The sequence below is a fragment of the Engystomops pustulosus genome, chromosome 7 (assembly GCF_040894005.1).
Source record: "Engystomops pustulosus chromosome 7, aEngPut4.maternal, whole genome shotgun sequence".
Taxonomy (NCBI): Eukaryota; Metazoa; Chordata; class Amphibia; order Anura; family Leptodactylidae; genus Engystomops; species Engystomops pustulosus.
Window position 1 is genome coordinate 135,442,220 of NC_092417.1, and position 22,309 is coordinate 135,464,528.

General features: G+C 36.0%; 20 non-coding genes across 20 annotated transcripts; all 20 read left to right on the forward strand.

Moving 5' to 3' along the window:
- Nucleotides 1-227: 227 nt before the first annotated feature.
- On the forward strand, nucleotides 228-300 carry TRNAV-UAC (transfer RNA valine (anticodon UAC)). Its single transcript has one exon. It is a non-coding gene; the product is annotated as a tRNA-Val (tRNA).
- Nucleotides 301-974: 674 nt separating this feature from the next.
- On the forward strand, nucleotides 975-1,047 carry TRNAV-UAC (transfer RNA valine (anticodon UAC)). The gene has a single exon. It is a non-coding gene; the product is annotated as a tRNA-Val (tRNA).
- A 998-nt stretch (nucleotides 1,048-2,045) lies between these two features.
- On the forward strand, nucleotides 2,046-2,118 carry TRNAV-UAC (transfer RNA valine (anticodon UAC)). Its single transcript has one exon. It is a non-coding gene; the product is annotated as a tRNA-Val (tRNA).
- Nucleotides 2,119-2,624: 506 nt separating this feature from the next.
- TRNAV-UAC (transfer RNA valine (anticodon UAC)) lies at nucleotides 2,625-2,697 on the forward strand. Its single transcript has one exon. It is a non-coding gene; the product is annotated as a tRNA-Val (tRNA).
- A 1,031-nt stretch (nucleotides 2,698-3,728) lies between these two features.
- Nucleotides 3,729-3,801, forward strand: TRNAV-UAC (transfer RNA valine (anticodon UAC)). Its single transcript has one exon. It is a non-coding gene; the product is annotated as a tRNA-Val (tRNA).
- Nucleotides 3,802-4,832: 1,031 nt separating this feature from the next.
- On the forward strand, nucleotides 4,833-4,905 carry TRNAV-UAC (transfer RNA valine (anticodon UAC)). Its single transcript has one exon. It is a non-coding gene; the product is annotated as a tRNA-Val (tRNA).
- A 998-nt stretch (nucleotides 4,906-5,903) lies between these two features.
- On the forward strand, nucleotides 5,904-5,976 carry TRNAV-UAC (transfer RNA valine (anticodon UAC)). Its single transcript has one exon. It is a non-coding gene; the product is annotated as a tRNA-Val (tRNA).
- Nucleotides 5,977-6,482: 506 nt separating this feature from the next.
- On the forward strand, nucleotides 6,483-6,555 carry TRNAV-UAC (transfer RNA valine (anticodon UAC)). Its single transcript has one exon. It is a non-coding gene; the product is annotated as a tRNA-Val (tRNA).
- Nucleotides 6,556-7,586: 1,031 nt separating this feature from the next.
- TRNAV-UAC (transfer RNA valine (anticodon UAC)) lies at nucleotides 7,587-7,659 on the forward strand. The gene has a single exon. It is a non-coding gene; the product is annotated as a tRNA-Val (tRNA).
- A 1,031-nt stretch (nucleotides 7,660-8,690) lies between these two features.
- TRNAV-UAC (transfer RNA valine (anticodon UAC)) lies at nucleotides 8,691-8,763 on the forward strand. The gene has a single exon. It is a non-coding gene; the product is annotated as a tRNA-Val (tRNA).
- A 998-nt stretch (nucleotides 8,764-9,761) lies between these two features.
- TRNAV-UAC (transfer RNA valine (anticodon UAC)) lies at nucleotides 9,762-9,834 on the forward strand. Its single transcript has one exon. It is a non-coding gene; the product is annotated as a tRNA-Val (tRNA).
- Nucleotides 9,835-10,865: 1,031 nt separating this feature from the next.
- TRNAV-UAC (transfer RNA valine (anticodon UAC)) lies at nucleotides 10,866-10,938 on the forward strand. The gene has a single exon. It is a non-coding gene; the product is annotated as a tRNA-Val (tRNA).
- Nucleotides 10,939-11,976: 1,038 nt separating this feature from the next.
- Nucleotides 11,977-12,049, forward strand: TRNAV-UAC (transfer RNA valine (anticodon UAC)). The gene has a single exon. It is a non-coding gene; the product is annotated as a tRNA-Val (tRNA).
- A 1,031-nt stretch (nucleotides 12,050-13,080) lies between these two features.
- Nucleotides 13,081-13,153, forward strand: TRNAV-UAC (transfer RNA valine (anticodon UAC)). Its single transcript has one exon. It is a non-coding gene; the product is annotated as a tRNA-Val (tRNA).
- Nucleotides 13,154-14,191: 1,038 nt separating this feature from the next.
- TRNAV-UAC (transfer RNA valine (anticodon UAC)) lies at nucleotides 14,192-14,264 on the forward strand. The gene has a single exon. It is a non-coding gene; the product is annotated as a tRNA-Val (tRNA).
- Nucleotides 14,265-15,295: 1,031 nt separating this feature from the next.
- TRNAV-UAC (transfer RNA valine (anticodon UAC)) lies at nucleotides 15,296-15,368 on the forward strand. Its single transcript has one exon. It is a non-coding gene; the product is annotated as a tRNA-Val (tRNA).
- Nucleotides 15,369-17,510: 2,142 nt separating this feature from the next.
- On the forward strand, nucleotides 17,511-17,583 carry TRNAV-UAC (transfer RNA valine (anticodon UAC)). Its single transcript has one exon. It is a non-coding gene; the product is annotated as a tRNA-Val (tRNA).
- Nucleotides 17,584-18,614: 1,031 nt separating this feature from the next.
- Nucleotides 18,615-18,687, forward strand: TRNAV-UAC (transfer RNA valine (anticodon UAC)). Its single transcript has one exon. It is a non-coding gene; the product is annotated as a tRNA-Val (tRNA).
- Nucleotides 18,688-20,829: 2,142 nt separating this feature from the next.
- On the forward strand, nucleotides 20,830-20,902 carry TRNAV-UAC (transfer RNA valine (anticodon UAC)). The gene has a single exon. It is a non-coding gene; the product is annotated as a tRNA-Val (tRNA).
- Nucleotides 20,903-21,933: 1,031 nt separating this feature from the next.
- Nucleotides 21,934-22,006, forward strand: TRNAV-UAC (transfer RNA valine (anticodon UAC)). Its single transcript has one exon. It is a non-coding gene; the product is annotated as a tRNA-Val (tRNA).
- Nucleotides 22,007-22,309: the final 303 nt, after the last annotated feature.

Sequence of the window (22,309 nt, forward strand, 5' to 3'; positions counted from 1 at the left end):
CATGGCCACCCATTTAAACGAAAGACAATTGAAATGACATATTACAATCTATAATTCATATGGTAGTAGTCCATTTGTCTGATTTACAGTTAGATTGTCCTACTTTTTATCACTTATGAGCACATCTTTTTGAACAGGTTTCTTTAGAAGAAAATTATATTGTGTTTTGAAAGATCAGTGGACAACCGTTTTCTGCAGCTGTCATCCAATCCAACTGATCTGTGATGGGTTTCATAGTGTAGTGGTCATCACGTCTGCTTTACACGCAGAAGGTCCTGGGTTCAATCCCCAGTGAAACCATAGTTTAATTTTTAACTTTTGGTTATCCTTATGAAATATTTTATGTAAGAATTCTCATGTTCAGTAGACACCCATTTAAAGCAAAGACAAATGAAATCACATATTTCAATCTAGAATTCATATGGTGGTGGTCATTTAGTCTGATTTACAAGTGAAATGTTCAAGTTTTCATCCCCACTAAAAACCATGGTCATATCCTTCTGAACAGGATTCTCTAGAAGAAAGTTGCATTGTCTTTTCGGAAGATCATAAAACACCTGTGTACAACAACGGTCAATTAAAACACTGCTTAAGTGTTGTGTTTCAAAGTGTAGTGGTCATCACACCTGCTTTTCATTCAGTATGTCCTGAGATCTATCCTAAGTCAAATGAAAGCCAGAGTCATTAACCCTTGGTTATCCTCAATAAATTTTCTTTCGAAGCATTCTAATGTTCTGTAGATACCCATTTGAAGGAAAAAGAAATGAAATTACACATTTCAAACAATAATTTATTTGGAAGTGGTCATTACATCTGCTTTGCAAGTGGAAGCTCTTCACTTTCATCCCCACCAAAACTATGGGATTATCCTTTTGAACATGCGTTTGTTGAAGAAAATTACAATGTATGATTTTGGAATGATCAGGAGACACCCATGTACTGCAACGGTCAATGAAAAACATAGGGACAAGTTGGGTTTCATAGTGTAGTGGTCATCACATCTGCTTTACACGCAGAAGGTCCTGGGTTCAATCCCCAGTGAAACCAAGGGCTTAATCTTTAACCATTGGTTATTTTTGAAAAACAATTATATGTAAGCATACTCAAATTCCATGGCCACCCATTTAAACGAAAGACAATTGAAATGACATATTACAATCTGTAATTCATATGGTAGCAGTCAATTTGTCTGATTTACAGTTAGATTGTCCTACTTTTTATCACTTATGAGCACATCTTTTTGAACAGGTTTCTTTAGAAGAAAATTATATTGTGTTTTGAAAGATCAGTGGACAACCATTTTCTGCAGCTGTCATCCAAACCAACTGACCTGTGGTGGGTTTCATAGTGTAGTGGTCATCACGTCTGCTTTACACACAGAAGGTCCTGGGTTCAATCCCCAGTGAAACCATAGTTTAATTTTTAACTTTTGGTTATCCTTATGAAATATTTTATGTAAGAATTCTCATGTTCAGTAGACACCCATTTAAAGCAAAGACAAATGAAATCACATATTTCAATCTAGAATTCATATGGTGGTGGTCATTTAGTCTGATATACAAGTGAAATGTTCAAGTTTTCATCCCCACTAAAAACCATGGTCATATCCTTCTGAACAGGATTCTCTAGAAGAAAGTTGCATTGTCTTTTCGGAAGATCATAAAACACCTGTGTACAACAACGGTCAATTAAAACACTGCTTAAGTGTTGTGTTTCAAAGTGTAGTGGTCATCACACCTGCTTTTCATTCAGTATGTCCTGAGATCTATCCTAAGTCAAATGAAAGCCAGAGTCATTAACCCTTGGTTATCCTCAATAAATTTTCTTTCGAAGCATTCTAATGTTCTGTAGATACCCATTTGAAGGAAAAAGAAATGAAATGACACATTTCAAACAATAATTTATTTGGAAGTGGTCATTACATCTGCTATGGGATTATCCTTTTGAACATGCGTCTGTTGAAGAAAATTACAATGTATGATTTTGGAATGATCAGGAGACACCCATGTACTGCAACGGTCAATGAAAAACATAGGGACAAGTTGGGTTTCATAGTGTAGTGGTCATCACATCTGCTTTACACGCAGAAGGTCCTGGGTTCAATCCCCAGTGAAACCAAGGGCTTAATCTTTAACCATTGGTTATTTTTGAAAAACAATTATATGTAAGCATACTCAAATTCCATGGCCACCCATTTAAACGAAAGACAATTGAAATTACATATTACAATCTGTAATTCATATGGTAGCAGTCAATTTGTCTGATTTACAGTTAGATTTTCCTACTTTTTATCACTTATGAGATCTATCCTAAGTCAAATGAAAGCCAGAGTCATTAACCCTTGGTTATCCTCAATAAATTTTCTTTCGAAGCATTCTAATGTTCTGTAGATACCCATTTGAAGGAAAAAGAAATGAAATGACACATTTCAAACAATAATTTATTTGGAAGTGGTCATTACATCTGCTTTGCAAGTGGAAGCTCTTCACTTTCATCCCCACCAAAACTATGGGATTATCCTTTTGAAAATGCGTCTGTTGAAGAAAATTACAATGTATGATTTTGGAATGATCAGGAGACACCCATGTACTGCAACGGTCAATGAAAAACATTGGGACAAGTTGGGTTTCATAGTGTAGTGGTCATCACATCTGCTTTACACGCAGAAGGTCCTGGGTTCAATCCCCAGTGAAACCAAGGGCTTAATCTTTAACCATTGGTTATTTTTGAAAAACAATTATATGTAAGCATACTCAAATTCCATGGCCACCCATTTAAACGAAAGACAATTGAAATGACATATTACAATCTGTAATTCATATGGTAGCAGTCAATTTGTCTGATTTACAGTTAGATTGTCCTACTTTTTATCACTTATGAGCACATCTTTTTGAACAGGTTTCTTTAGAAGAAAATTATATTGTGTTTTGAAAGATCAGTGGACAGCCATTTTCTGCAGCTGTCATCCAAACCAACTGACCTGTGGTGGGTTTCATAGTGTAGTGGTCATCACGTCTGCTTTACACACAGAAGGTCCTGGGTTCAATCCCCAGTGAAACCATAGTTTACCTTTTGGTTATCCTTATGAAATATTTTATGTAAGAATTCTCATGTTCAGTAGACACCCATTTAAAGCAAAGACAAATGAAATCACATATTTCAATCTAGAATTCATATGGTGGTGGTCATTTAGTCTGATTTACAAGTGAAATGTTCAAGTTTTCATCCCCACTAAAAACCATGGTCATATCCTTCTGAACAGGATTCTCTAGAAGAAAGTTGCATTGTCTTTTCGGAAGATCATAAAGCACCTGTGTACAACAACGGTCAATTAAAACACTGCTTAAGTGTTGTGTTTCAAAGTGTAGTGGTCATCACACCTGCTTTTCATTCAGTATGTCCTGAGATCTATCCTAAGTCAAATGAAAGCCAGAGTCATTAACCCTTGGTTATCCTCAATAAATTTTCTTTCGAAGCATTCTAATGTTCTGTAGATACCCATTTGAAGGAAAAAGAAATGAAATGACACATTTCAAACAATAATTTATTTGGAAGTGGTCATTACATCTGCTTTGCAAGTGGAAGCTCTTCAGTTTCATCCCCACCAAAACTATGGGATTATCCTTTTGAACATGCGTCTGTTGAAGAAAATTACAATGTATGATTTTGGAATGATCAGGAGACACCCATGTACTGCAACGGTCAATGAAAAACATAGGGACAAGTTGGGTTTCATAGTGTAGTGGTCATCACATCTGCTTTACACGCAGAAGGTCCTGGGTTCAATCCCCAGTGAAACCAACGGCTTAATCTTTAACCATTGGTTATTTTTGAAAAACAATTATATGTAAGCATACTCAAATTCCATGGCCACCCATTTAAACGAAAGACAATTGAAATGACATATTACAATCTGTAATTCATATGGTAGCAGTCAATTTGTCTGATTTACAGTTAGATTGTCCTACTTTTTATCACTTATGAGCACATCTTTTTGAACAGGTTTCTTTAGAAGAAAATTATATTGTGTTTTGAAAGATCAGTGGACAGCCATTTTCTGCAGCTGTCATCCAAACCAACTGACCTGTGGTGGGTTTCATAGTGTAGTGGTCATCACGTCTGCTTTACACACAGAAGGTCCTGGGTTCAATCCCCAGTGAAACCATAGTTTACCTTTTGGTTATCCTTATGAAATATTTTATGTAAGAATTCTCATGTTCAGTAGACACCCATTTAAAGCAAAGACAAATGAAATCACATATTTCAATCTAGAATTCATATGGTGGTGGTCATTTAGTCTTATATACAAGTGAAATGTTCAAGTTTTCATCCCTACTAAAAACCATGGTCATATCCTTCTGAACAGGATTCTCTAGAAGAAAGTTGCATTGTCTTTTCGGAAGATCATAAAACACCTGTGTACAACAACGGTCAATTAAAACACTGCTTAAGTGTTGTGTTTCAAAGTGTAGTGGTCATCACACCTGCTTTTCATTCAGTATGTCCTGAGATCTATCCTAAGTCAAATGAAAGCCAGAGTCATTAACCTTTGGTTATCCTCAATAAATTTTCTTTCGAAGCATTCTAATGTTCTGTAGATACCCATTTGAAGGAAAAAGAAATGAAATGACACATTTCAAACAATAATTTATTTGGAAGTGGTCATTACATCTGCTTTGCAAGTGGAAGCTCTTCACTTTCATCCCCACCAAAACTATGGGATTATCCTTTTGAACATGCGTCTGTTGAAGAAAATTACAATGTATGATTTTGGAATGATCAGGAGACACCCATGTACTGCAACGGTCAATGAAAAACATAGGGACAAGTTGGGTTTCATAGTGTAGTGGTCATCACATCTGCTTTACACGCAGAAGGTCCTGGGTTCAATCCCCAGTGAAACCAAGGGCTTAATCTTTAACCATTGGTTATTTTTGAAAAACAATTATATGTAAGCATACTCAAATTCCATGGCCACCCATTTAAACGAAAGACAATTGAAATGACATATTACAATCTGTAATTCATATGGTAGCAGTCAATTTGTCTGATTTACAGTTAGATTGTCCTACTTTTTATCACTTATGAGCACATCTTTTTGAACAGGTTTCTTTAGAAGAAAATTATATTGTGTTTTGAAAGATCAGTGGACAACCATTTTCTGCAGCTGTCATCCAAACCAACTGACCTGTGGTGGGTTTCATAGTGTAGTGGTCATCACGTCTGCTTTACACACAGAAGGTCCTGGGTTCAATCCCCAGTGAAACCATAGTTTAATTTTTAACTTTTGGTTATCCTTATGAAATATTTTATGTAAGAATTCTCATGTTCAGTAGACACCCATTTAAAGCAAAGACAAATGAAATCACATATTTCAATCTAGAATTCATATGGTGGTGGTCATTTAGTCTGATATACAAGTGAAATGTTCAAGTTTTCATCCCCACTAAAAACCATGGTCATATCCTTCTGAACAGGATTCTCTAGAAGAAAGTTGCATTGTCTTTTCGGAAGATCATAAAACACCTGTGTACAACAACGGTCAATTAAAACACTGCTTAAGTGTTGTGTTTCAAAGTGTAGTGGTCATCACACCTGCTTTTCATTCAGTATGTCCTGAGATCTATCCTAAGTCAAATGAAAGCCAGAGTCATTAACCCTTGGTTATCCTCAATAAATTTTCTTTCGAAGCATTCTAATGTTCTGTAGATACCCATTTGAAGGAAAAAGAAATGAAATGACACATTTCAAACAATAATTTATTTGGAAGTGGTCATTACATCTGCTATGGGATTATCCTTTTGAACATGCGTCTGTTGAAGAAAATTACAATGTATGATTTTGGAATGATCAGGAGACACCCATGTACTGCAACGGTCAATGAAAAACATAGGGACAAGTTGGGTTTCATAGTGTAGTGGTCATCACATCTGCTTTACACGCAGAAGGTCCTGGGTTCAATCCCCAGTGAAACCAAGGGCTTAATCTTTAACCATTGGTTATTTTTGAAAAACAATTATATGTAAGCATACTCAAATTCCATGGCCACCCATTTAAACGAAAGACAATTGAAATTACATATTACAATCTGTAATTCATATGGTAGCAGTCAATTTGTCTGATTTACAGTTAGATTTTCCTACTTTTTATCACTTATGAGATCTATCCTAAGTCAAATGAAAGCCAGAGTCATTAACCCTTGGTTATCCTCAATAAATTTTCTTTCGAAGCATTCTAATGTTCTGTAGATACCCATTTGAAGGAAAAAGAAATGAAATGACACATTTCAAACAATAATTTATTTGGAAGTGGTCATTACATCTGCTTTGCAAGTGGAAGCTCTTCACTTTCATCCCCACCAAAACTATGGGATTATCCTTTTGAAAATGCGTCTGTTGAAGAAAATTACAATGTATGATTTTGGAATGATCAGGAGACACCCATGTACTGCAACGGTCAATGAAAAACATTGGGACAAGTTGGGTTTCATAGTGTAGTGGTCATCACATCTGCTTTACACGCAGAAGGTCCTGGGTTCAATCCCCAGTGAAACCAAGGGCTTAATCTTTAACCATTGGTTATTTTTGAAAAACAATTATATGTAAGCATACTCAAATTCCATGGCCACCCATTTAAACGAAAGACAATTGAAATGACATATTACAATCTGTAATTCATATGGTAGCAGTCAATTTGTCTGATTTACAGTTAGATTGTCCTACTTTTTATCACTTATGAGCACATCTTTTTGAACAGGTTTCTTTAGAAGAAAATTATATTGTGTTTTGAAAGATCAGTGGACAGCCATTTTCTGCAGCTGTCATCCAAACCAACTGACCTGTGGTGGGTTTCATAGTGTAGTGGTCATCACGTCTGCTTTACACACAGAAGGTCCTGGGTTCAATCCCCAGTGAAACCATAGTTTACCTTTTGGTTATCCTTATGAAATATTTTATGTAAGAATTCTCATGTTCAGTAGACACCCATTTAAAGCAAAGACAAATGAAATCACATATTTCAATCTAGAATTCATATGGTGGTGGTCATTTAGTCTGATTTACAAGTGAAATGTTCAAGTTTTCATCCCCACTAAAAACCATGGTCATATCCTTCTGAACAGGATTCTCTAGAAGAAAGTTGCATTGTCTTTTCGGAAGATCATAAAGCACCTGTGTACAACAACGGTCAATTAAAACACTGCTTAAGTGTTGTGTTTCAAAGTGTAGTGGTCATCACACCTGCTTTTCATTCAGTATGTCCTGAGATCTATCCTAAGTCAAATGAAAGCCAGAGTCATTAACCCTTGGTTATCCTCAATAAATTTTCTTTCGAAGCATTCTAATGTTCTGTAGATACCCATTTGAAGGAAAAAGAAATGAAATGACACATTTCAAACAATAATTTATTTGGAAGTGGTCATTACATCTGCTTTGCAAGTGGAAGCTCTTCAGTTTCATCCCCACCAAAACTATGGGATTATCCTTTTGAACATGCGTCTGTTGAAGAAAATTACAATGTATGATTTTGGAATGATCAGGAGACACCCATGTACTGCAACGGTCAATGAAAAACATAGGGACAAGTTGGGTTTCATAGTGTAGTGGTCATCACATCTGCTTTACACGCAGAAGGTCCTGGGTTCAATCCCCAGTGAAACCAACGGCTTAATCTTTAACCATTGGTTATTTTTGAAAAACAATTATATGTAAGCATACTCAAATTCCATGGCCACCCATTTAAACGAAAGACAATTGAAATGACATATTACAATCTGTAATTCATATGGTAGCAGTCAATTTGTCTGATTTACAGTTAGATTGTCCTACTTTTTATCACTTATGAGCACATCTTTTTGAACAGGTTTCTTTAGAAGAAAATTATATTGTGTTTTGAAAGATCAGTGGACAGCCATTTTCTGCAGCTGTCATCCAAACCAACTGACCTGTGGTGGGTTTCATAGTGTAGTGGTCATCACGTCTGCTTTACACACAGAAGGTCCTGGGTTCAATCCCCAGTGAAACCATAGTTTACCTTTTGGTTATCCTTATGAAATATTTTATGTAAGAATTCTCATGTTCAGTAGACACCCATTTAAAGCAAAGACAAATGAAATCACATATTTCAATCTAGAATTCATATGGTGGTGGTCATTTAGTCTGATATACAAGTGAAATGTTCAAGTTTTCATCCCTACTAAAAACCATGGTCATATCCTTCTGAACAGGATTCTCTAGAAGAAAGTTGCATTGTCTTTTCGGAAGATCATAAAACACCTGTGTACAACAACGGTCAATTAAAACACTGCTTAAGTGTTGTGTTTCAAAGTGTAGTGGTCATCACACCTGCTTTTCATTCAGTATGTCCTGAGATCTATCCTAAGTCAAATGAAAGCCAGAGTCATTAACCCTTGGTTATCCTCAATAAATTTTCTTTCGAAGCATTCTAATGTTCTGTAGATACCCATTTGAAGGAAAAAGAAATGAAATGACACATTTCAAACAATAATTTATTTGGAAGTGGTCATTACATCTGCTTTGCAAGTGGAAGCTCTTCACTTTCATCCCCACCAAAACTATGGGATTATCCTTTTGAACATGCGTCTGTTGAAGAAAATTACAATGTATGATTTTGGAATGATCAGGAGACACCCATGTACTGCAACGGTCAATGAAAAACATAGGGACAAGTTGGGTTTCATAGTGTAGTGGTCATCACATCTGCTTTACACGCAGAAGGTCCTGGGTTCAATCCCCAGTGAAACCAAGGGCTTAATCTTTAACCATTGGTTATTTTTGAAAAACAATTATATGTAAGCATACTCAAATTCCATGGCCACCCATTTAAACGAAAGACAATTGAAATGACATATTACAATCTGTAATTCATATGGTAGCAGTCAATTTGTCTGATTTACAGTTAGATTGTCCTACTTTTTATCACTTATGAGCACATCTTTTTGAACAGGTTTCTTTAGAAGAAAATTATATTGTGTTTTGAAAGATCAGTGGACAACCATTTTCTGCAGCTGTCATCCAAACCAACTGACCTGTGGTGGGTTTCATAGTGTAGTGGTCATCACGTCTGCTTTACACACAGAAGGTCCTGGGTTCAATCCCCAGTGAAACCATAGTTTAATTTTTAACTTTTGGTTATCCTTATGAAATATTTTATGTAAGAATTCTCATGTTCAGTAGACACCCATTTAAAGCAAAGACAAATGAAATCACATATTTCAATCTAGAATTCATATGGTGGTGGTCATTTAGTCTGATATACAAGTGAAATGTTCAAGTTTTCATCCCCACTAAAAACCATGGTCATATCCTTCTGAACAGGATTCTCTAGAAGAAAGTTGCATTGTCTTTTCGGAAGATCATAAAACACCTGTGTACAACAACGGTCAATTAAAACACTGCTTAAGTGTTGTGTTTCAAAGTGTAGTGGTCATCACACCTGCTTTTCATTCAGTATGTCCTGAGATCTATCCTAAGTCAAATGAAAGCCAGAGTCATTAACCCTTGGTTATCCTCAATAAATTTTCTTTCGAAGCATTCTAATGTTCTGTAGATACCCATTTGAAGGAAAAAGAAATGAAATGACACATTTCAAACAATAATTTATTTGGAAGTGGTCATTACATCTGCTATGGGATTATCCTTTTGAACATGCGTCTGTTGAAGAAAATTACAATGTATGATTTTGGAATGATCAGGAGACACCCATGTACTGCAACGGTCAATGAAAAACATAGGGACAAGTTGGGTTTCATAGTGTAGTGGTCATCACATCTGCTTTACACGCAGAAGGTCCTGGGTTCAATCCCCAGTGAAACCAAGGGCTTAATCTTTAACCATTGGTTATTTTTGAAAAACAATCATATGTAAGCATACTCAAATTCCATGGCCACCCATTTAAACGAAAGACAATTGAAATGACATATTACAATCTGTAATTCATATGGTAGCAGTCAATTTGTCTGATTTACAGTTAGATTGTCCTACTTTTTATCACTTATGAGCACATCTTTTTGAACAGGTTTCTTTAGAAGAAAATTATATTGTGTTTTGAAAGATCAGTGGACAACCGTTTTCTGCAGCTGTCATCCAAACCAACTGACCTGTGGTGGGTTTCATAGTGTAGTGGTCATCACGTCTGCTTTACACACAGAAGGTCCTGGGTTCAATCCCCAGTGAAACCATAGTTTACCTTTTGGTTATCCTTATGAAATATTTTATGTAAGAATTCTCATGTTCAGTAGACACCCATTTAAAGCAAAGACAAATGAAATCACATATTTCAATCTAGAATTCATATGGTGGTGGTCATTTAGTCTGATATACAAGTGAAATGTTCAAGTTTTCATCCCCACTAAAAACCATGGTCATATCCTTCTGAACAGGATTCTCTAGAAGAAAGTTGCATTGTCTTTTCGGAAGATCATAAAACACCTGTGTACAACAACGGTCAATTAAAACACTGCTTAAGTGTTGTATTTCAAAGTGTAGTGGTCATCACACCTGCTTTTCATTCAGTATGTCCTGAGATCTATCCTAAGTCAAATGAAAGCCAGAGTCATTAACCCTTGGTTATCCTCAATAAATTTTCTTTCGAAGCATTCTAATGTTCTGTAGATATCCATTTTAAGGAAAAAGAAATGAAATGACACATTTCAAACAATAATTTATTTGGAAGTGGTCATTACATCTGCTTTGCAAGTGGAAGCTCTTCACTTTCATCCCCACCAAAACTATGGGATTATCCTTTTGAACATGCGTCTGTTGAAGAAAATTACAATGTATGATTTTGGAATGATCAGGAGACACCCATGTACTGCAACGGTCAATGAAAAACATAGGGACAAGTTGGGTTTCATAGTGTAGTGGTCATCACATCTGCTTTACACGCAGAAGGTCCTGGGTTCAATCCCCAGTGAAACCAAGGGCTTAATCTTTAACCATTGGTTATTTTTGAAAAACAATTATATGTAAGCATACTCAAATTCCATGGCCACCCATTGAAACGAAAGACAATTGAAATGACATATTACAATCTGTAATTCATATGGTAGCAGTCAATTTGTCTGATTTACAGTTAGATTGTCCTACTTTTTATCACTTATGAGCACATCTTTTTGAACAGGTTTCTTTAGAAGAAAATTATATTGTGTTTTGAAAGATCAGTGGACAACCATTTTCTGCAGCTGTCATCCAAACCAACTGACCTGTGGTGGGTTTCATAGTGTAGTGGTCATCACGTCTGCTTTACACACAGAAGGTCCTGGGTTCAATCCCCAGTAAAACCATAGTTTAATTTTTAACTTTTGGTTATCCTTATGAAATATTTTATGTAAGAATTCTCATGTTCAGTAGACACCCATTTAAAGCAAAGACAAATGAAATCACATATTTCAATCTAGAATTCATATGGTGGTGGTCATTTAGTCTGATATACAAGTGAAATGTTCAAGTTTTCATCCCCACTAAAAACCATGGTCATATCCTTCTGAACAGGATTCTCTAGAAGAAAGTTGCATTGTCTTTTCGGAAGATCATAAAACACCTGTGTACAACAACGGTCAATTAAAACACTGCTTAAGTGTTGTGTTTCAAAGTGTAGTGGTCATCACACCTGCTTTTCATTCAGTATGTCCTGAGATCTATCCTAAGTCAAATGAAAGCCAGAGTCATTAACCCTTGGTTATCCTCAATAAATTTTCTTTCGAAGCATTCTAATGTTCTGTAGATACCCATTTGAAGGAAAAAGAAATGAAATGACACATTTCAAACAATAATTTATTTGGAAGTGGTCATTACATCTGCTTTGCAAGTGGAAGCTCTTCACTTTCATCCCCACCAAAACAATGGGATTATCCTTTTGAACATGCGTCTGTTAAAGAAATTTACAATGTATGATTTTGGAATGATCAGGAGACACCCATGTACTGCAACGGTCAATGAAAAACATAGGGACAAGTTGGGTTTCATAGTGTAGTGGTCATCACATCTGCTTTACACGCAGAAGGTCCTGGGTTCAATCCCCAGTGAAACCAACGGCTTAATCTTTAACCATTGGTTATTTTTGAAAAACAATTATATGTAAGCATACTCAAATTCCATGGCCACCCATTTAAACGAAAGACAATTGAAATGACATATTACAATCTGTAATTCATATGGTAGCAGTCAATTTGTCTGATTTACAGTTAGATTGTCCTACTTTTTATCACTTATGAGCACATCTTTTTGAACAGGTTTCTTTAGAAGAAAATTATATTGTGTTTTGAAAGAGCAGTGGACAGCCATTTTCTGCAGCTGTCATCCAAACCAACTGACCTGTGGTGGGTTTCATAGTGTAGTGGTCATCACGTCTGCTTTACACACAGAAGGTCCTGGGTTCAATCCCCAGTGAAACCATAGTTTACCTTTTGGTTATCCTTATGAAATATTTTATGTAAGAATTCTCATGTTCAGTAGACACCCATTTAAAGCAAAGACAAATGAAATCACATATTTCAATCTAGAATTCATATGGTGGTGGTCATTTAGTCTGATATACAAGTGAAATGTTCAAGTTTTCATCCCCACTAAAAACCATGGTCATATCCTTCTGAACAGGATTCTCTAGAAGAAAGTTGCATTGTCTTTTCGGAAGATCATAAAACACCTGTGTACAACAACGGTCAATTAAAACACTGCTTAAGTGTTGTGTTTCAAAGTGTAGTGGTCATCACACCTGCTTTTCATTCAGTATGTCCTGAGATCTATCCTAAGTCAAATGAAAGCCAGAGTCATTAACCCTTGGTTATCCTCAATAAATTTTCTTTCGAAGCATTCTAATGTTCTGTAGATACCCATTTGAAGGAAAAAGAAATGAAATGACACATTTCAAACAATAATTTATTTGGAAGTGGTCATTACATCTGCTTTGCAAGTGGAAGCTCTTCACTTTCATCCCCACCAAAACTATGGGATTATCCTTTTGAACATGCGTCTGTTGAAGAAAATTACAATGTATGATTTTGGAATGATCAGGAGACACCCATGTACTGCAACGGTCAATGAAAAACATAGGGACAAGTTGGGTTTCATAGTGTAGTGGTCATCACATCTGCTTTACACGCAGAAGGTCCTGGGTTCAATCCCCAGTGAAACCAAGGGCTTAATCTTTAACCATTGGTTATTTTTGAAAAACAATTATACGTAAGCATACTCAAATTCCATGGCCACCCATTTAAACGAAAGACAATTGAAATGACATATTACAATCTGTAATTCATATGGTAGCAGTCAATTTGTCTGATTTACAGTTAGATTGTCCTACTTTTTATCACTTATGAGCACATCTTTTTGAACAGGTTTCTTTAGAAGAAAATTATATTGTGTTTTGAAAGATCAGTGGACAACCATTTTCTGCAGCTGTCATCCAAACCAACTGACCTGTGGTGGGTTTCATAGTGTAGTGGTCATCACGTCTGCTTTACACACAGAAGGTCCTGGGTTCAATCCCCAGTGAAACCATAGTTTAATTTTTAACTTTTGGTTATCCTTATGAAATATTTTATGTAAGAATTCTCATGTTCAGTAGACACCCATTTAAAGCAAAGACAAATGAAATCACATATTTCAATCTAGAATTCATATGGTGGTGGTCATTTAGTCTGATATACAAGTGAAATGTTCAAGTTTTCATCCCCACTAAAAACCATGGTCATATCCTTCTGAACAGGATTCTCTAGAAGAAAGTTGCATTGTCTTTTCGGAAGATCATAAAACACCTGTGTACAACAACGGTCAATTAAAACACTGCTTAAGTGTTGTGTTTCAAAGTGTAGTGGTCATCACACCTGCTTTTCATTCAGTATGTCCTGAGATCTATCCTAAGTCAAATGAAAGCCAGAGTCATTAACCCTTGGTTATCCTCAATAAATTTTCTTTCGAAGCATTCTAATGTTCTGTAGATACCCATTTGAAGGAAAAAGAAATGAAATGACACATTTCAAACAATAATTTATTTGGAAGTGGTCATTACATCTGCTTTGCAAGTGGAAGCTCTTCACTTTCATCCCCACCAAAACTATGGGATTATCCTTTTGAACATGCGTCTGTTGAAGAAAATTACAATGTATGATTTTGGAATGATCAGGAGACACCCATGTACTGCAACGGTCAATGAAAAACATAGGGACAAGTTGGGTTTCATAGTGTAGTGGTCATCACATCTGCTTTACACGCAGAAGGTCCTGGGTTCAATCCCCAGTGAAACCAAGGGCTTAATCTTTAACCATTGGTTATTTTTGAAAAACAATCATATGTAAGCATACTCAAATTCCATGGCCACCCATTTAAACGAAAGACAATTGAAATGACATATTACAATCTGTAATTCATATGGTAGCAGTCAATTTGTCTGATTTACAGTTAGATTGTCCTACTTTTTATCACTTATGAGCACATCTTTTTGAACAGGTTTCTTTAGAAGAAAATTATATTGTGTTTTGAAAGATCAGTGGACAACCGTTTTCTGCAGCTGTCATCCAAACCAACTGACCTGTGGTGGGTTTCATAGTGTAGTGGTCATCACGTCTGCTTTACACACAGAAGGTCCTGGGTTCAATCCCCAGTGAAACCATAGTTTACCTTTTGGTTATCCTTATGAAATATTTTATGTAAGAATTCTCATGTTCAGTAGACACCCATTTAAAGCAAAGACAAATGAAATCACATATTTCAATCTAGAATTCATATGGTGGTGGTCATTTAGTCTGATATACAAGTGAAATGTTCAAGTTTTCATCCCCACTAAAAACCATGGTCATATCCTTCTGAACAGGATTCTCTAGAAGAAAGTTGCATTGTCTTTTCGGAAGATCATAAAACACCTGTGTACAACAACGGTCAATTAAAACACTGCTTAAGTGTTGTATTTCAAAGTGTAGTGGTCATCACACCTGCTTTTCATTCAGTATGTCCTGAGATCTATCCTAAGTCAAATGAAAGCCAGAGTCATTAACCCTTGGTTATCCTCAATAAATTTTCTTTCGAAGCATTCTAATGTTCTGTAGATATCCATTTTAAGGAAAAAGAAATGAAATGACACATTTCAAACAATAATTTATTTGGAAGTGGTCATTACATCTGCTTTGCAAGTGGAAGCTCTTCACTTTCATCCCCACCAAAACTATGGGATTATCCTTTTGAACATGCGTCTGTTGAAGAAAATTACAATGTATGATTTTGGAATGATCAGGAGACACCCATGTACTGCAACGGTCAATGAAAAACATAGGGACAAGTTGGGTTTCATAGTGTAGTGGTCATCACATCTGCTTTACACGCAGAAGGTCCTGGGTTCAATCCCCAGTGAAACCAAGGGCTTAATCTTTAACCATTGGTTATTTTTGAAAAACAATTATATGTAAGCATACTCAAATTCCATGGCCACCCATTGAAACGAAAGACAATTGAAATGACATATTACAATCTGTAATTCATATGGTAGCAGTCAATTTGTCTGATTTACAGTTAGATTGTCCTACTTTTTATCACTTATGAGCACATCTTTTTGAACAGGTTTCTTTAGAAGAAAATTATATTGTGTTTTGAAAGATCAGTGGACAACCATTTTCTGCAGCTGTCATCCAAACCAACTGACCTGTGGTGGGTTTCATAGTGTAGTGGTCATCACGTCTGCTTTACACACAGAAGGTCCTGGGTTCAATCCCCAGTAAAACCATAGTTTAATTTTTAACTTTTGGTTATCCTTATGAAATATTTTATGTAAGAATTCTCATGTTCAGTAGACACCCATTTAAAGCAAAGACAAATGAAATCACATATTTCAATCTAGAATTCATATGGTGGTGGTCATTTAGTCTGATATACAAGTGAAATGTTCAAGTTTTCATCCCCACTAAAAACCATGGTCATATCCTTCTGAACAGGATTCTCTAGAAGAAAGTTGCATTGTCTTTTCGGAAGATCATAAAACACCTGTGTACAACAACGGTCAATTAAAACACTGCTTAAGTGTTGTGTTTCAAAGTGTAGTGGTCATCACACCTGCTTTTCATTCAGTATGTCCTGAGATCTATCCTAAGTCAAATGAAAGCCAGAGTCATTAACCCTTGGTTATCCTCAATAAATTTTCTTTCGAAGCATTCTAATGTTCTGTAGATACCCATTTGAAGGAAAAAGAAATGAAATGACACATTTCAAACAATAATTTATTTGGAAGTGGTCATTACATCTGCTTTGCAAGTGGAAGCTCTTCACTTTCATCCCCACCAAAACTATGGGATTATCCTTTTGAACATGCGTCTGTTGAAGAAATTTACAATGTATGATTTTGGAATGATCAGGAGACACCCATGTACTGCAACGGTCAATGAAAAACATAGGGACAAGTTGGGTTTCATAGTGTAGTGGTCATCACATCTGCTTTACACGCAGAAGGTCCTGGGTTCAATCCACAGTGAAACCAACGGCTTAATCTTTAACCATTGGTTATTTTTGAAAAACAATTATATGTAAGCATACTCAAATTCCATGGCCACCCATTTAAACGAAAGACAATTGAAATGACATATTACAATCTGTAATTCATATGGTAGCAGTCAATTTGTCTGATTTACAGTTAGATTGTCCTACTTTTTATCACTTATGAGCACATCTTTTTGAACAGGTTTCTTTAGAAGAAAATTATATTGTGTTTTGAAAGATCAGTGGACAGCCATTTTCTGCAGCTGTCATCCAAACCAACTGACCTGTGGTGGGTTTCATAGTGTAGTGGTCATCACGTCTGCTTTACACACAGAAGGTCCTGGGTTCAATCCCCAGTGAAACCATAGTTTACCTTTTGGTTATCATTATGAAATATTTTATGTAAGAATTCTCATGTTCAGTAGACACCCATTTAAAGCAAAGACAAATGAAATCACATATTTCAATCTAGAATTCATATGGTGGTGGTCATTTAGTCTGATTTACAAGTGAAATGTTCAAGTTTTCATCCCCACTAAAAACCATGGTCATATCCTTCTGAACAGGATTCTCTAGAAGAAAGTTGCATTGTCTTTTCGGAAGATCATAAAGCACCTGTGTACAACAACGGTCAATTAAAACACTGCTTAAGTGTTGTGTTTAAAAGTGTAGTGGTCATCACACCTGCTTTTCATTCAGTATGTCCTGAGATCTATCCTAAGTCAAATGAAAGCCAGAGTCATTAACCCTTGGTTATCCTCAATAAATTTTCTTTCGAAGCATTCTAATGTTCTGTAGATACCCATTTGAAGGAAAAAGAAATGAAATGACACATTTCAAACAATAATTTATTTGGAAGTGGTCATTACATCTGCTTTGCAAGTGGAAGCTCTTCACTTTCATCCCCACCAAAACTATGGGATTATCCTTTTGAACATGCGTCTGTTGAAGAAAATTACAATGTATGATTTTGGAATGATCAGGAGACACCCATGTACTGCAACGGTCAATGAAAAACATAGGGACAAGTTGGGTTTCATAGTGTAGTGGTCATCACATCTGCTTTACACGCAGAAGGTCCTGGGTTCAATCCCCAGTGAAACCAACGGCTTAATCTTTAACCATTGGTTATTTTTGAAAAACAATTATATGTAAGCATACTCAAATTCCATGGCCACCCATTTAAACGAAAGACAATTGAAATGACATATTACAATCTGTAATTCATATGGTAGCAGTCAATTTGTCTGATTTACAGTTAGATTGTCCTACTTTTTATCACTTATGAGCACATCTTTTTGAACAGGTTTCTTTAGAAGAAAATTATATTGTGTTTTGAAAGAGCAGTGGACAGCCATTTTCTGCAGCTGTCATCCAAACCAACTGACCTGTGGTGGGTTTCATAGTGTAGTGGTCATCACGTCTGCTTTACACACAGAAGGTCCTGGGTTCAATCCCCAGTGAAACCATAGTTTACCTTTTGGTTATCCTTATGAAATATTTTATGTAAGAATTCTCATGTTCAGTAGACACCCATTTAAAGCAAAGACAAATGAAATCACATATTTCAATCTAGAATTCATATGGTGGTGGTCATTTAGTCTGATATACAAGTGAAATGTTCAAGTTTTCATCCCCACTAAAAACCATGGTCATATCCTTCTGAACAGGATTCTCTAGAAGAAAGTTGCATTGTCTTTTCGGAAGATCATAAAACACCTGTGTACAACAACGGTCAATTAAAACACTGCTTAAGTGTTGTGTTTCAAAGTGTAGTGGTCATCACACCTGCTTTTCATTCAGTATGTCCTGAGATCTATCCTAAGTCAAATGAAAGCCAGAGTCATTAACCCTTGGTTATCCTCAATAAATTTTCTTTCGAAGCATTCTAATGTTCTGTAGATACCCATTTGAAGGAAAAAGAAATGAAATGACACATTTCAAACAATAATTTATTTGGAAGTGGTCATTACATCTGCTTTGCAAGTGGAAGCTCTTCACTTTCATCCCCACCAAAACTATGGGATTATCCTTTTGAACATGCGTCTGTTGAAGAAAATTACAATGTATGATTTTGGAATGATCAGGAGACACCCATGTACTGCAACGGTCAATGAAAAACATAGGGACAAGTTGGGTTTCATAGTGTAGTGGTCATCACATCTGCTTTACACGCAGAAGGTCCTGGGTTCAATCCCCAGTGAAACCAAGGGCTTAATCTTTAACCATTGGTTATTTTTGAAAAACAATTATATGTAAGCATACTCAAATTCCATGGCCACCCATTTAAACGAAAGACAATTGAAATGACATATTACAATCTGTAATTCATATGGTAGCAGTCAATTTGTCTGATTTACAGTTAGATTGTCCTACTTTTTATCACTTATGAGCACATCTTTTTGAACAGGTTTCTTTAGAAGAAAATTATATTGTGTTTTGAAAGATCAGTGGACAACCATTTTCTGCAGCTGTCATCCAAACCAACTGACCTGTGGTGGGTTTCATAGTGTAGTGGTCATCACGTCTGCTTTACACACAGAAGGTCCTGGGTTCAATCCCCAGTGAAACCATAGTTTAATTTTTAACTTTTGGTTATCCTTATGAAATATTTTATGTAAGAATTCTCATGTTCAGTAGACACCCATTTAAAGCAAAGACAAATGAAATCACATATTTCAATCTAGAATTCATATGGTGGTGGTCATTTAGTCTGATATACAAGTGAAATGTTCAAGTTTTCATCCCCACTAAAAACCATGGTCATATCCTTCTGAACAGGATTCTCTAGAAGAAAGTTGCATTGTCTTTTCGGAAGATCATAAAACACCTGTGTACAACAACGGTCAATTAAAACACTGCTTAAGTGTTGTGTTTCAAAGTGTAGTGGTCATCACACCTGCTTTTCATTCAGTATGTCCTGAGATCTATCCTAAGTCAAATGAAAGCCAGAGTCATTAACCCTTGGTTATCCTCAATAAATTTTCTTTCGAAGCATTCTAATGTTCTGTAGATACCCATTTGAAGGAAAAAGAAATGAAATGACACATTTCAAACAATAATTTATTTGGAAGTGGTCATTACATCTGCTTTGCAAGTGGAAGCTCTTCACTTTCATCCCCACCAAAACTAGGGGATTATCCTTTTGAACATGCGTCTGTTGAAGAAATTTACAATGTATGATTTTGGAATGATCAGGAGACACCCATGTACTGCAACGGTCAATGAAAAACATAGGGACAAGTTGGGTTTCATAGTGTAGTGGTCATCACATCTGCTTTACACGCAGAAGGTCCTGGGTTCAATCCACAGTGAAACCAACGGCTTAATCTTTAACCATTGGTTATTTTTGAAAAACAATTATATGTAAGCATACTCAAATTCCATGGCCACCCATTTAAACGAAAGACAATTGAAATGACATATTACAATCTGTAATTCATATGGTAGCAGTCAATTTGTCTGATTTACAGTTAGATTGTCCTACTTTTTATCACTTATGAGCACATCTTTTTGAACAGGTTTCTTTAGAAGAAAATTATATTGTGTTTTGAAAGATCAGTGGACAGCCATTTTCTGCAGCTGTCATCCAAACCAACTGACCTGTGGTGGGTTTCATAGTGTAGTGGTCATCACGTCTGCTTTACACACAGAAGGTCCTGGGTTCAATCCCCAGTGAAACCATAGTTTACCTTTTGGTTATCATTATGAAATATTTTATGTAAGAATTCTCATGTTCAGTAGACACCCATTTAAAGCAAAGACAAATGAAATCACATATTTCAATCTAGAATTCATATGGTGGTGGTCATTTAGTCTGATTTACAAGTGAAATGTTCAAGTTTTCATCCCCACTAAAAACCATGGTCATATCCTTCTGAACAGGATTCTCTAGAAGAAAGTTGCATTGTCTTTTCGGAAGATCATAAAGCACCTGTGTACAACAACGGTCAATTAAAACACTGCTTAAGTGTTGTGTTTCAAAGTGTAGTGGTCATCACACCTGCTTTTCATTCAGTATGTCCTGAGATCTATCCTAAGTCAAATGAAAGCCAGAGTCATTAACCCTTGGTTATCCTCAATAAATTTTCTTTCGAAGCATTCTAATGTTCTGTAGATACCCATTTGAAGGAAAAAGAAATGAAATGACACATTTCAAACAATAATTTATTTGGAAGTGGTCATTACATCTGCTTTGCAAGTGGAAGCTCTTCACTTTCATCCCCACCAAAACTATGGGATTATCCTTTTGAACATGCGTCTGTTGAAGAAAATTACAATGTATGATTTTGGAATGATCAGGAGACACCCATGTACTGCAACGGTCAATGAAAAACATAGGGACAAGTTGGGTTTCATAGTGTAGTGGTCATCACATCTGCTTTACACGCAGAAGGTCCTGGGTTCAATCCCCAGTGAAACCAACGGCTTAATCTTTAACCATTGGTTATTTTTGAAAAACAATTATATGTAAGCATACTCAAATTCCATGGCCACCCATTTAAACGAAAGACAATTGAAATGACATATTACAATCTGTAATTCATATGGTAGCAGTCAATTTGTCTGATTTACAGTTAGATTGTCCTACTTTTTATCACTTATGAGCACATCTTTTTGAACAGGTTTCTTTAGAAGAAAATTATATTGTGTTTTGAAAGAGCAGTGGACAGCCATTTTCTGCAGCTGTCATCCAAACCAACTGACCTGTGGTGGGTTTCATAGTGTAGTGGTCATCACGTCTGCTTTACACACAGAAGGTCCTGGGTTCAATCCCCAGTGAAACCATAGTTTACCTTTTGGTTATCCTTATGAAATATTTTATGTAAGAATTCTCATGTTCAGTAGACACCCATTTAAAGCAAAGACAAATGAAATCACATATTTCAATCTAGAATTCATATGGTGGTGGTCATTTAGTCTGATATACAAGTGAAATGTTCAAGTTTTCATCCCCACTAAAAACCATGGTCATATCCTTCTGAACAGGATTCTCTAGAAGAAAGTTGCATTGTCTTTTCGGAAGATCATAAAACACCTGTGTACAACAACGGTCAATTAAAACACTGCTTAAGTGTTGTGTTTCAAAGTGTAGTGGTCATCACACCTGCTTTTCATTCAGTATGTCCTGAGATCTATCCTAAGTCAAATGAAAGCCAGAGTCATTAACCCTTGGTTATCCTCAATAAATTTTCTTTCGAAGCATTCTAATGTTCTGTAGATACCCATTTGAAGGAAAAAGAAATGAAATGACACATTTCAAACAATAATTTATTTGGAAGTGGTCATTACATCTGCTTTGCAAGTGGAAGCTCTTCACTTTGATCCCCACCAAAACTATGGGATTATCCTTTTGAACATGCGTCTGTTGAAGAAAATTACAATGTATGATTTTGGAATGATCAGGAGACACCCATGTACTGCAACGGTCAATGAAAAACATAGGGACAAGTTGGGTTTCATAGTGTAGTGGTCATCACATCTGCTTTACACGCAGAAGGTCCTGGGTTCAATCCCCAGTGAAACCAAGGGCTTAATCTTTAACCATTGGTTATTTTTGAAAAACAATTATATGTAAGCATACTCAAATTCCATGGCCACCCATTTAAACGAAAGACAATTGAAATGACATATTACAATCTGTAATTCATATGGTAGCAGTCAATTTGTCTGATTTACAGTTAGATTGTCCTACTTTTTATCACTTATGAGCACATCTTTTTGAACAGGTTTCTTTAGAAGAAAATTATATTGTGTTTTGAAAGATCAGTGGACAACCATTTTCTGCAGCTGTCATCCAAACCAACTGACCTGTGGTGGGTTTCATAGTG